General features: G+C 50.6%; 1 pseudogene; it reads left to right on the top strand.

Annotated features, from left to right (window-relative positions):
* Nucleotides 1–12,699, top strand: part of LOC127051467 (uncharacterized) — a 99,825-nt pseudogene that overhangs the window by 42,143 nt on the left and 44,983 nt on the right.

Genomic DNA, 12,699 nt, shown 5'->3' with positions numbered 1-12,699 from the left:
CAAGCTGCCTTGGCTTTGCAGCTTGGATTTCCCAGGTTTTCTGGCACAAGCTAGGAATCTCTCTCCAGCCTGGGACCATCACTTCTCATAGTTCAATCTTTGTCCCTCAGGTGTTTTCAGGTGTCTTACTGCAGGGAGCATGAGCACCCCCCCATGTCACTGTTTCCCTTTTAACTCCTCTTCTCAGCTGCTGGAAAACTCTTTTGCTGCTACCTGGGTCCAACAGCTCCCATTGTGTAGCATTATCTCAGAGAGGTTTCTATCGTGTACAGTTCCTGGAATAGCCCTGCTACTTCTGTGCATTTCCTCAATAAGCCATTGTTTGGTTTTTTTACTGTTGTACCTCAAAGGCTGTTTTGAACCTCACAAAGTGTTTCAGGAACACATACATACCTGAACTTCATAACTTCACATACAATGATAGCACATACAATCCAATGAGACATTAATGTCTAGCAGATAAAGACTTTTAGAATGATACCTTACAAGACATTGTACAGAATGTATCCTAATGACATGATAGTGGCGAATGTTGAGGTGTCAGGGTGTCATACCCAGATGTTCCTCCCACTTTGTTAAGCCCCCACTAACACTGTCTGGCTGCTTACCCCCATGTTGCAGTTCCTCTTTGGACACCTACCCCATGAGATCTGCTCCTTCTCTTGCCCATTTTCACACGGAGCTGCCCTGTCCCCCTCCAGATAGCATTCGGCATATCAAAGCCTGAGCAGCACAGGGGAGAAGTTTTCTGACATCTCTCCCACTGGCAGCTCCTTTCCACGCTAACCTTCCTGTTTGTGTCTATTCTTTGCAGGGTGTAGGAGAAGGCCAAGAGACTTAAGTTCTTGGATTGCGTCAGCATCTTCAGCGGAGCCATCCTCACTAGGAGCTCAGAGAGAAACCTGGCTGCTTTTATCAGCAAAGCCCTGCTAGTGGAAAAGATAAAGGTAAGTAAAATATACACTGAGGCTGTGTAACTTGGCGGGTTTAGTGATTGGCTTGGAGATCTCTGCAGATTTATCTAACTTCAGCTGCCAGTCATTGGATCATGTTAGACATTTGTCTGTCAGACTGAAGAGCCCATTATCAAGTATTTCCTTCCTGTGTAGGTACTTACAGACTGTCATCAAGTCACCCTGTAACTTTGTCTTTGTTAAGCTGAACTGAATGAGCTCCTTGAGTCTCTCACTATCAGGCATGTTTCCCAGTCCTTCAGTCACTCTTGGGGCTGTTCTCTGACCCCTCTACAATTTATCAACATTCTCCTTAAATTGTGGGCACCGGACCTGGACACAGGATCCCAGCAGCGGTCGCACAAGTGCCAAATACAGAGGGAAAATAACCTCTCTAACAACTGGAGATTGCCTTGTTTGTACATCCCAGGATGGCATTAGCCCTTTTCACCCCAGTATCTCCCTTCCCTGAACATAGGACAGCATGGGCTGGTGGGTGGTCCAGTGGTCTGGGGCTCAGCACACTTGGATTCTACTCCCAGTTCTGCAGTGAGACCTTGGACAAGTCATGTCCCCCTCTGTGCCTCAGTTTCCCTCCCATGCCTTGTCTCATCTAGTTAGCTCATGAGTTCTCTGGAGCAGGGACTGGCTCTCACTGTGTGTGCGCAGCACTGGGCACAAGGGGGCCTGATCTCAGGTGGAGTCTCTGGGTGCTAATGCTGATGGAGCCTTTGCAGTGCACTGGCACGTGACACTGGGGCATTGACCACAGACCCTGAACTGTGCTCCCCGACTGGAGCCCTGCACACCATCAAGCCCACCATAGGAGCTGAGGTACCCAGTGCTCCCTGCCCAGCCCCAGCCAGTGCTGTGTGCAGCCAAACATGCCAGCCTCTTGGAGTGGCCAGTTCTCCAGGGCATTCTCGCCTCTGCTCCTCTCCCATCTTCTGATTCCCCTGGGCCCATGGCACCAGGTGATGGCGCTGATGCATGTGGGCTGGCACCAGCTGGTTGGTGGTGGAGGATCCTTCGGTGCCTGGCAACCTCTCCACATGGCCTTATGAAGATGTGGGGGAGGGAGCGAGGGGATTAGGACTGGTCCCCTCTGGGACCCCGGAGGCAATGGTGCTGGGGGAGAGGGGCAGTTGGGTGCTGCTGGAGCAGAGCGACCAGAGTCGCTGCCAGCTGCGTCACACCGGCAGCTCAGCGACCCACTGTGACTGAGAGGCTGGGCAGGCTGAGCCCTGGCATGTGGCACTGCCTGTGCCATGGGAGGCTCTCTCTCAGTGCCGCTGGCACTCTGCTCTGAGCTTCCCAGAAGCCTGCCCATCAGCCATCCAGAAGCAAGGCTGTTCCTAGCAATTCTCGAGCCCTACGCAGCACCCCTGGGGCGGGAGGCAGGCCTCCATGGGTATAGGTGGGGCTGCCCCAGGCCTCCGCAGCGGGGGAGAGGGACTGGCTTGGGGGGCAGGAAGAAACCACCCCCCAGCTTTCACCAGCGGTGGGCGTGCCCCAAATTTCCCATTGCCCTACGCAGCTGTGTACGTTGAGTATAGGTAAGGACGGCCCTGTCTGGAGGGTGGCAGATGCTGCGGGCTGGAGCTGGGCTCTCGCTGTTGGCTCCATAGGTTCCCCAGAAAAGGGAAGGGGAGGCGGGGCAGGCACTGGAACGGCTCACCCCACTGGGCACTGGCTTCCTGACAGCGGAGCAGGCGATGGTATTGGCCACGATCCCATCTCTGCTGGGGCAGAGGGGGGTGATTTGCGTCAGCAGTGGGCATAGCTGTGTGATGTTATGAGTCTGATCTAATATCTCAGTGAAGGATGACAGGACCAGAAAGAGTTAATTAACTCACAGACTGACCTGACCAATGGCCGAACTTTAGAGACTTCTTAGGAAAATATGTAAATGAATAGAGCTTTGAAATGCAAGTCTGCATTATTAGAGGTAGAAGGGTTGGTGTTTGCTCAGGTCTTGTGATGTAACCAAACAAGTCTTGTCTATTGCGATAGCTTTGATTCAAAGATCAAAAAAGGAATATTAATGTTTAGGAAGATACTTGAGTGAAATAGTGTTATTGTCTATGTGTCTTATTGGCTGAGCCTTAACCAGTGGGCGGGGCATTCACTCAGGCCAGGGCTTTATAAAGCTGCGCACAAGCAACCAGGGAGCTTAGCGAACAGGAGCTGCTAACAGGGAGTTTTGCAAGGGAGTTCTCCAGGTGAAGGAGCACATACAGCATCTGTGGGGTAAGTGACTGTCTGCAGTGTGTGTGTTTGTGTTTGGGGGTTACTTGCTGTGTGCTGAGCTTGTGTTTGTCAGTCTGTTTGGTTGTTGTGGTGGTTTGTTTGTTTGAAGGACCGTGTGCTGTAGCTGGCAGTTGGAGGCGGAGCTACCAAGGAAGGTTTGAAAGCTAGAAGCCTCTGGTAATTGGCTGAGCCTTAACCAGTGGGCGGGGCATTCACTCAGGCCGGGGCTTTATAAAGCTGCGCACAAGCAACCAGGGGGCTTAGCGAACAGGAGCTGCTAACAGGGAGTTTCGCAAGGGAGTTTGGAAGGGGAGTAGGAAGGGAGTGGGTGTCCCTTGTTGGTCTCATCTGTGACTCATTGGTCCCCTGAACCTATAAACCAAGCCACATCCAAAACCTTTCTGTTTGAAGCAGAGCAGAGCGGACAGGGAGCTGCAGATGGGAATTTGAGAGAGTTTGACAGAGGGAGGCTTACGATGGTTAGGAGGACCCGCAACACCTGTGGCAGCACTGCTTCTGTCTCCTCCACCTGCGCCTGTAGCCAGACAGAGCACCAAAGCATGGATGCTTTTACCCAGATTCTGGTGTGGGTTTGCAAAGACCGTAACTTGCAATTTCCACTTACTGATATCCAGGCTGGGGGTGGCATCCAATGTGAAAGGTGCCTACTGGTGGAATCTCTCAGGCAGCAGGTGGGAGAGCTACAGGAGGAGGTGGCTAGGCTGAGGAACATCCGTATCCATGAGCAATTCCTGGACAGTTTCCATGTGGAGACAGCTGACGTAGCTGTCCCAGTTCACAGGACTATTGACACACCAGTGGAGGAGGAGATGGCTCAGGGTGGACACTGGCAGCTGGTTACTTCTGGCAGCAGGCAGTGCTCCACCCCTGCTGTGAACCCTCCTGCTGTGGTAATAGATAATTGTTATGCTCTTCTTGATACAGGAGAGAAGGAATCACCCCCAACAGTTAAGGAGGGGAAGCCTCGTACCCCTAAGGCTGGGAGGTCTGCTGCCACCACTGATAATATGAAACGTAGGGTAGTGGTGGTTGGAGACTCTCTGCTGAGGGGGACGGAGACACCCATCTGTCGCCCTGACCGTTCATCCCGGGAGGTATGCTGCCTGCCACAGGCCCGTATCCGAGATGTTACAGAGGCATTGTCGAGGATTATCCAGCCTTCTGACTACTACCCCATGCTACTCATCCATGTGGGCACAAATTATACTGTGAGATGTGACACTGAGCAGATCAAGAGTGACTACAGGGCTCTGGGAGTACGGGTTAAGGAGTTTGGAGCGCAGGTGGTATTCTCTTCGATTCTTCCTGTTGAAGGTAGGGGCCCGGGCAGAGACAGATGCATCGTGGAGGTGAATGCCTGGCTGCGAAGATGGTGTCGCCAGGAGGGCTTTGGCTTCCTCGACCACGGGATGCTATTCGAGGAAGGACTGCTAGGCACAGATGGCGTTCACCTTTCGAGGAGGGGAAAGGCCTTATTTGCGCACAGACTGGCTAATCTAGTAAGGAGGGCTTTAAACTAGGTTCGACGGGGACAGGTGAGCAAACCCCACAGGTAAGTGGGGAACAAGACCTGGGAGATGGGTCTAAACAGGAGGGAGCATGGGCTATAATGGCAGAGAGAAAGGAGGGTCAGGGCAAAGCTGGGAGGCAAGATCAAACCAGTATCTTAGATGCCTATATACAAATGCAAGAAGTATGGGTAATAAGCAAGAAGAACTGGAAGTGCTAATAAATAAATACAACTATGACATTGTTGGAATTACTGAAACTTGGTGGGATAATACACATGACTGGAATGTTGGTGTGGATGGGTATAGTTTGCTTAGGAAGGATAGATGGGGGAAAAAGGGAGGAGGTGTTGCCTTACATATTAAAAATGTACACACTTGGACTGAGGTGGAGATGGACATAGGAGATGGAAGTGTTGAGAGTCTCTGGGTTAGGCTAAAAGGGGTAAAAAACACGGGTGATGTCGTGCTGGGAGTCTACTACAGGCCACCTAATCAGGTGGAAGAGGTGGATGAGGCTTTTTTCAAACAACTAACAAAATCATCCAAAGCCCAAGATTTGGTGGTGATGGGGGACTTCAACTATCCAGATATATGTTGGGAAAATAACACCGCGGGGCACAGACTGTCCAATAAGTTCCTAGACTGCATTGCAGACAACTTTTTATTTCAGAAAGTTGAAAAAGCTACTAGGGGGGAAGCTGTTCTAGACTTGATTTTAACAAATAGGGAGGAACTCGTTGAGAATTTGAAAGTAGAAGGAAGCTTTGGTGAAAGTGATCATGAAATCACAGAGTTTGCAATTCTAAGGAAGGGTAGAAGGGAGTACAGCAAAATAGAGACAATGGATTTCAGGAAGGCGGATTTTGGTAAGCTCAGAGAGCTGATAGGTAAGGTCCCATGAGAATCAAGACTGAGGGAAAAAACAACTGAGGAGAGTTGGCAGTCTTTCAAAGGACGCTATTAAGGGCCCAAAAGCAAGCTATTCCGATGGTTAGGAAAGATAGAAAATGTGGCAAAAGACCACCTTGGCTTAACCACGAGATCTTGCGTGACCTACAAAATAAAAAGGCGTCATATAAAAAATGGAAACTAGGTCAGATTACAAAGGATGAATATAGGCAAATAACACAGGAATGCAGAGGCAAGATTAGAAAGGCAAAGGCACAAAATGAGCTCAAACTAGCTATGGGAATAAAGGGAAACAAGAAGACTTTTTATCAATACATTAGAAGCAAGAGGAAGACCAAGGACAGGATAGGCCCACTGCTCAGTGAGGAGGGGGAAACAGTAACGGGAGACTTAGAAATGGCAGAGGTGCTTAATGACTTCTTTGTTTCGGTCTTCACTGAAAAGTCTGAAGGAATGTCCAGTATAGTGAATGCTTACGGGAAGAGGGTAGGTTTAGAAGATAAAATAAAAAAAGAGCAAGTAAAAAATCACTTAGAAAAGTTAGATGCCTGCAAGTCACCAGGGCCTGATGGAATGTATCCTAGAATACTCAAGGAGTTAATAGAGGAGGTATCTGAGCCTCTAGCTATTATCTTTGGGAAATCATGGGAGACGGGGGAGATTCCAGAAGACTGGAAAAGGGCAAATATAGTGCCCATCTATAAAAAGGGAAATAAAAACAACCCAGGAAACTACAGGCCAGTTAGTTTAACTTCTGTGCCAGGGAAGATAATGGAGCAAGTAATTAAAGAAATGATCTACAAACACTTGGACGGTGGTAAGGTGATAGGGAATAGTCAGCATGGATTTGTAAAGAACAAATCGTGTCAAACTAATCTGATAGCATTCTTTGATAGGATAATGAGCCTTGTGGATAAGGGAGAAGCGGTGGATGTGATATATCTAGACTTTAGTAAGGCATTTGATACGGTCTCGCATGATATTCTTATAGATAAACTAGGAAAGTACAATTTAGATGGGGCTGCTATAAGGTGGGTGAATAACTGGCTGGATAACCGTACTCAGAGAGTAGTTATTAATGGCTCCCAATCCTGCTGGAAAGGTATAACAAGTGGGGTTCTGCAGGGGTCTGTTTTGGGACCGGCTCTGTTCAATATCTTCATCAACGATTTAGATGTTGGCATAGAAAGTACACTTATTAAGTTTGCGGACAATACCAAATTGGGAGGGATTGCAACTGCTTTGGAGGACAGGGTCAAAATTCAAAATGATCTGAACAAATTGGAGAAATGGTCTGAGGTAAACAGGATGAAGTTCAATAAAGATAAATGCAAAGTGCTCCACTTAGGAAGGAACAATCGGTTTCACACATATAGAATGGGAAGAGACTGTCTAGGAAGGAGTATGGCAGAAAGATCTAGGGGTCATAGTGGATCACAAGCTTATTATGAGTCAGCAGTGTGATACTGTTGCAAAAAAAGCAAACGTGATTCTGGGATGCATTAACAGGTGTGTTGTAAACAAGACACGAGAAGTCATTCTTCCGCTTTACTCTGCGCTGGTTAGGCCTCAGCTGGAGTATTGTGTCCAGTTCTGGGCACCACATCTCAAGAAAGATGTGGAGAAATTGGAGAGGGTCCAGAGAAGAACAACAAGATTGATTAAAGGTCTTGAGAACATGACCTATGAAGGAAGGCTGAAGAAATTGGGTTTGTTTAGTTTGGAAAAGAGAAGACTGAGAGGGGACATGATAGCAGTTTTCAGGTATCTAAAAGGGTGTCATCAGGAGGAGAGAGAACTTGTTCACCTTAGCCTCCAATGATAGAACAAGAAGCAATGGGCTTAAACTGCAGCAAGGGAGATTTAGGTTGGACATTAGGAAACTGTTAGGGTAGTTAAACACTGGAATAGATTGCCTAGGGAAGTTGTGGAATCTCCATCTCTGGAGATATTTAAGAGTAGGTTAGATAAATGTCTATTAGGGATGGTCTAGACAGTATTTGGTCCTGCCATGAGGGCAGGGCACTGGACTCGATGACCTCTTGAGGTCCCTTTCAGTCCTAGAGTCTGAGTCTGAGTCTCTTTGAAGGTCGTAGTAACCTGTTTAATGGATAAATTACCCTGTTCTAAGGAGAGTTAAGCCTATTGAGAAGGAGAGTTAAGACTATTGTTTTCTCAGGCCAAAAGGCTGATGGAAATGTATAATAACCCTGGGACACGATCCTGCTTCGTCTCAGATCTGCTTTGGGTTTCAAGAGAGGGAAACCTTAAGCCATAAGGCTCGAGATCCCCAGTCACTGACTGGAGTCACTCTGAATGTGGACATTGGACTATAACCTATGGGCTATTTCTAGAAGGACTTTTGGCAACTACAAGCTCATCTCTACTATGTATCTGAACCTCAAGAGTTGAATTCAAGTCTGTATGTATATTGATCTTTTAACCAACACTTTCTCTTTTATTTTTTAATAAATTTTAGCTTAGTTAATAACAGTTGGCTATAAGCGTGTATTTTTGGGTAAGATCTAAGTTATAATTGTGTATGTGGCTGATCCTTTGAGATTGGAAGAACCTTTCTTTTATATGAGGAGATAAGATTTTCAGTAACCATCATCATATCTGACGTGTGTGTCTGGACGGAGGCCTGAGGCTGGGCACTTTAAGAGAACTGTGTTGTTCGGACTTCTAACTAACTAGTGAGGTACTACAGAAGCTGTTTTGTGCTGGCTTACTAAACTAAGTATTGGAATATCAACCAGCGTTTGGGGTTTGTCTGACCTCAGCTGCTCCCATGGGCAGCACCGTCACAAGCTGTTCCTCACCGGCTGCTGCCTGCCATGAGGGGCGTGGTTCTGTCCTGCGGGGGGAAGCTCAAGTAGTCACCTGGCACCTCATTGCATGTGCTGGGGCCATGCTCTGGCAGTGGGGGTGAAGGAGTTAATGCCATCTGGGCTGTCCCCACCTTCCTGCTCCCCGCCTCCCCCTCCACACATAGCTGTGTACCCTGTCCAGCAGGCTGAGAGCAATGGGCAGGGGCAGGGCTTGGATTCTCTGCCTGGATTCTGCCCTGCTGCAGGCTGATGCAGCATCTCTCTGCTGGCCCAGACTGTGCAGCCGTAGTGCAGACAGCTGTGGTGGGAGGGTCTCTTGCCCTCAGTGGAGCAGGATTGGCAGGCTCTTTTGCACTATGGCCGCTGGGTTCAGAAGCGCTTTGGTGCCAGCAGGCTCTAGTCTCCCGTCTGTGCCATTTGCAGGATGCCGTTTCTCAGCCAAGTGCAGTGATCTCTGCCCCAGCTAGTGAGTGCTGGTGGGGTCACAGCAGATAGCTGCAGGCTACATTAAGTCCCTGCTTGATGGTATGAGAGAAGGCAGCGCCAGCTCCCTCCACCGCCCCCTGGCCTGTTTCATCCGCCACCCCCCAGCTGGAGCCCCCGCAGGTGTTTCCATGTCCTGGGAGCCTGAGGGCAATATTAGTGCATCAGTCCCGCCTCAGCCCCCCCAATCTGCATGTGTCTCTTCTCTTAGCAAAGTGAAGCCATCACTGTGGGGCCTGATACAACCCAGGCTGCTCACCAGCTGCTTCTCCAGCATCTTCTCCCTGCCTCCAGCAGGGACCATGCCGGGTGCTCTGTACACCAAGAAAGCCCCAAACCAGCTGTGCTGAGCTGCCCCAAACCCATTGCCTTAGCTACACCGCTGCCCTTCTGCGAGCAGCCTGGGGCCAGGAAGTGTTCATTATGCACAGTCTCCCCGGCCTCCAGGTAACTAGGCTAGTGGCTTCCAGCTCCTGTAACCATGGCCAGTTCGCCCTAGCCCCTCTTCTTCTGCAGGTGTCTTGAGACACCCTCAGCAGCGCTGCACGATTCCTGAGGTGGTGCTGGCTCAGGGCCCTGATCCAGTGGTGAAGCTGTGACTGCCTGGTGAGGGAGTCCTCGGGTCATTCACCGTGCAGCCCTCACTGGCAGGAGTGGGGGAATCTGTGGATAGGGCATCCCCCATTGCCCAGCTCTGTGCCCACACTGAGCCCCAGTCCTGGGACCACACCTGGCACTGGGTGTAGTCCCTCCGCGTGATCCCCTCTGCACAGGAAGGAGGGGCGAAAGCAGGACGTCCGAGCCACACACCTGGAACTTGGCCTGAGGAACGGAAAGGCCTTTAATAACCTTGTGCTCCCTGGTTCTGGCTCCTAGGTGATGCTCTACAAGGGGAGAGCCAACAACTTCTTGTGCCAGAGCATGGCCTTCCTGGAGAACCCGCAGGCTCCAATTAGAGAAGAGGCCATCAGGTTCCTAAGTAACCACAGACCAGAGGAGTCCCTTTAGCAGCAGGGCTGGATCCAGTCTCAGACTCTCCTTAATCCCTGCCGGCAGCGAGAAGTAACCCCTGGGCGCCTGATTGTGTAATGAAGGCTCGGGGATGTCAGAAACTCGCAGGAGCAAAGCTCACCCCAAACTGCCCTGATCGGCTGATGGGCCCCTCTAACCCCAGTGCTCCCCATGCAGTCCAGATCTCCGTGCTTCCTCCCCCCACCCCCGCACCAGCACCATGGCCTCTTGGTAGTGGAACCTCAAGGCACTATGCACTCCTTTGGCAACCAGCCCTGTAGTCATCCCTGGGGACTCACCCTTTCCCCTGGGGACTCAGGAACATGGCCTGGCCAGCGAGGGGAGGGGGAAAGCCCCACTGCTTGGAAGGTGATAGGTGCTTTGACAGCCTCGCTGAGGATGCGGTGATGTGACAAGCTGTTTGTGTGTATGTAGGGCTCATTGCCTGGCAGCTGGACCAGAGGAAATAGGACAAGCTGGATGCCATATGCAACAGTGAGTGGTACCCACCTTGAGCACTGAGCGCTAGGGGGATGAACGGCCCAGGGCCATGGGCAGGGTTCAATCTCTGATGCCAGCAATGTGATCTCGGGTGAGAGCCACAAAGGGATGTTAAATGTAGATCCCCAAACTCCTGATCAGCTTCCCCCTCACCCTGTCGTATCTGCTGATCGGGTGAGGAATGGAGCCCCCCAGGGCAGGGGCCATTCAGGAGACCCAGCGTTGGGGGAATCAGGCCTGGGATTCTGTGCTGCAGCTGCTACCATACAGGCCTTGGAGAGATGAGCTGTGGAACCCCCACAAAGCTTGCCTCTGGCACACAGCTTTGTAGCACTGGGAGCCTGTACCATACAGGGCATGGAGGCTGCTCTGTATGCCAAGATAAACCCCAAAGTGGCCGTGCGGAGCTGCTCCAAACTGAGTGGGAATCCTGCCCTCTGAGTTACCTGGCACTGGCATAAGAGTGTAATGATCACAGCTCTTCGGCAGGACTTCAGCTCAGGACCTGCAGCACCAAAGCACAGGCCTCACTGTCCAAGATAAAGGAGTAACTCTCTCCTAGGGTAGCAGTAGTAGGCATTTATCCTTCAGATGCACCTGCAATTACTGCGGAACAGACATTCCCTTCACAAGCACATTCATCCCAGTGTGTGGCTGGGGGCACAAGCCTGAGATCGGCTGCTTCAGACACACACAGGCCAAGGGAACCAAAGCTTGGCTGGAAAAATCCCCTCCCTCTCCAAATGTGGAGTCCTCTCTGACTCTTCCAGTGGGTTAGACTGTGTGCAGTGGCCTCCCTGGGGACAGCAAAGGCAGATTGGGTCCTGTTGCCAGGAGGAATTTGCAGTAGGTCCCCTGCGAGTACAAGTGAGTGGGTGAGCTGGAATACCAGGGACTGCCATGGCCTGGGGGGTGTCACGCGCCAGGGGATTGGTTCATCACCTGGCTGGGTAACGCCATTTCCTCTAGCTTCTCCTCTGCTCTGCATGCAGACTCTGAAAGTCATGGATGAGGTGCTGAAGACCTTGATGTGTGAGGATGAGAAGCCCAACCTTGTGAAACTGCAGAATATCTTGGAGGTCTGGAGGCATGGGAACAGGAAGGAGTCTAGTCCTGTAGCTGGAGTGGGGCTCGGAGACAAGGCTCCACTGAATCCCCAGAATGTGACCCCCACCCCCGCCTTCTGTTCCTCAGAGTAAGTTCTCTAGAAAGGTTCTTGGACTGGAGGGCCAAGTGCCCAGCTATATCTGAGAGACATCTGCATGGGGTAGGGGTGGAGGAGCACAGGATCTGCCATGTTCTCCACTGAGCCCTCAACTGACCCTGGTGCTCATGCCCTGTCCTTGGCTGTGCACAGGGCCTTGCCTCCAGAGCCCATCAACACCACAGCTGAGCTACCTGTGGGCATGGTGGGTCTGAGAGAGCAAAGCTTTTGAAGTCCTTCCTTGGCCAAGAGACCCCCATCCAGCAATCATACTGGGATCCCTGGGCTGTGGGCCTGAAGCACCACCCATGGGCCCCACAAACCTGGCCAGAGCCCAGAGCTAGATTCCCCCAACGTTCTAGTTCCGGGGCCACAGGAAGTAGATTCTTTGGGTGGTTTGTTGTCCAAAAGGAGGGAAATGTCCTTGGTAGAGACTCTGTCTCCTCAATCCCAGAGCCTGGGAAGAAGGAATCATAGAAGTGCAGGGCTGGAAGGGCTCTCAAGAGGTCATCTACTCCACCCCCTGCATTGAGGCAGGGCCAAGCATTCCTAAACCATCCCTGATGAGTGTTTGTCCAGCCTGTTTTGAAAAAACTCCATGACAAGGAGTCCACCACTTCCCTACGTCACCTGTTCCAGTCCTTAGCCATGCTTAGCCTTTTTCCTAATATCTAACCTAAATCTCCCTTGCTGCAGATTAAGCCCATTACTTCTTGTCCTACCTTCTGGGGATATGGAGAACAATTGGTCATCATCCTCTGTATAACAGTCCTTAACATATTTGAAGACCATTATTCAGTGCCCCCTCCATCTTCTCAAGACGAAACATGCCCAATTCGTTCAACCTTTCTTCACAGGTCAGGTTTTCTAAACCACTGACCATTTTTGCCTCTCTCCTCTGGACAGACTCCAGTTTGTCCACATCTTTCTTAAAGCGTGGTGCCTGCAACTAGACACAGTGCTCCAAGCTAGTACACCTCAGAATGACATTTCCCTTTTTTCTCAACAGTATCACACTGTTGATT

The sequence above is a fragment of the Gopherus flavomarginatus genome, chromosome 5 (genome assembly GCF_025201925.1).
Source record: "Gopherus flavomarginatus isolate rGopFla2 chromosome 5, rGopFla2.mat.asm, whole genome shotgun sequence".
Lineage (NCBI taxonomy): Eukaryota > Metazoa > Chordata > Testudines > Testudinidae > Gopherus > Gopherus flavomarginatus.
This window is presented reverse-complemented; position numbering and strand designations above follow the sequence as displayed.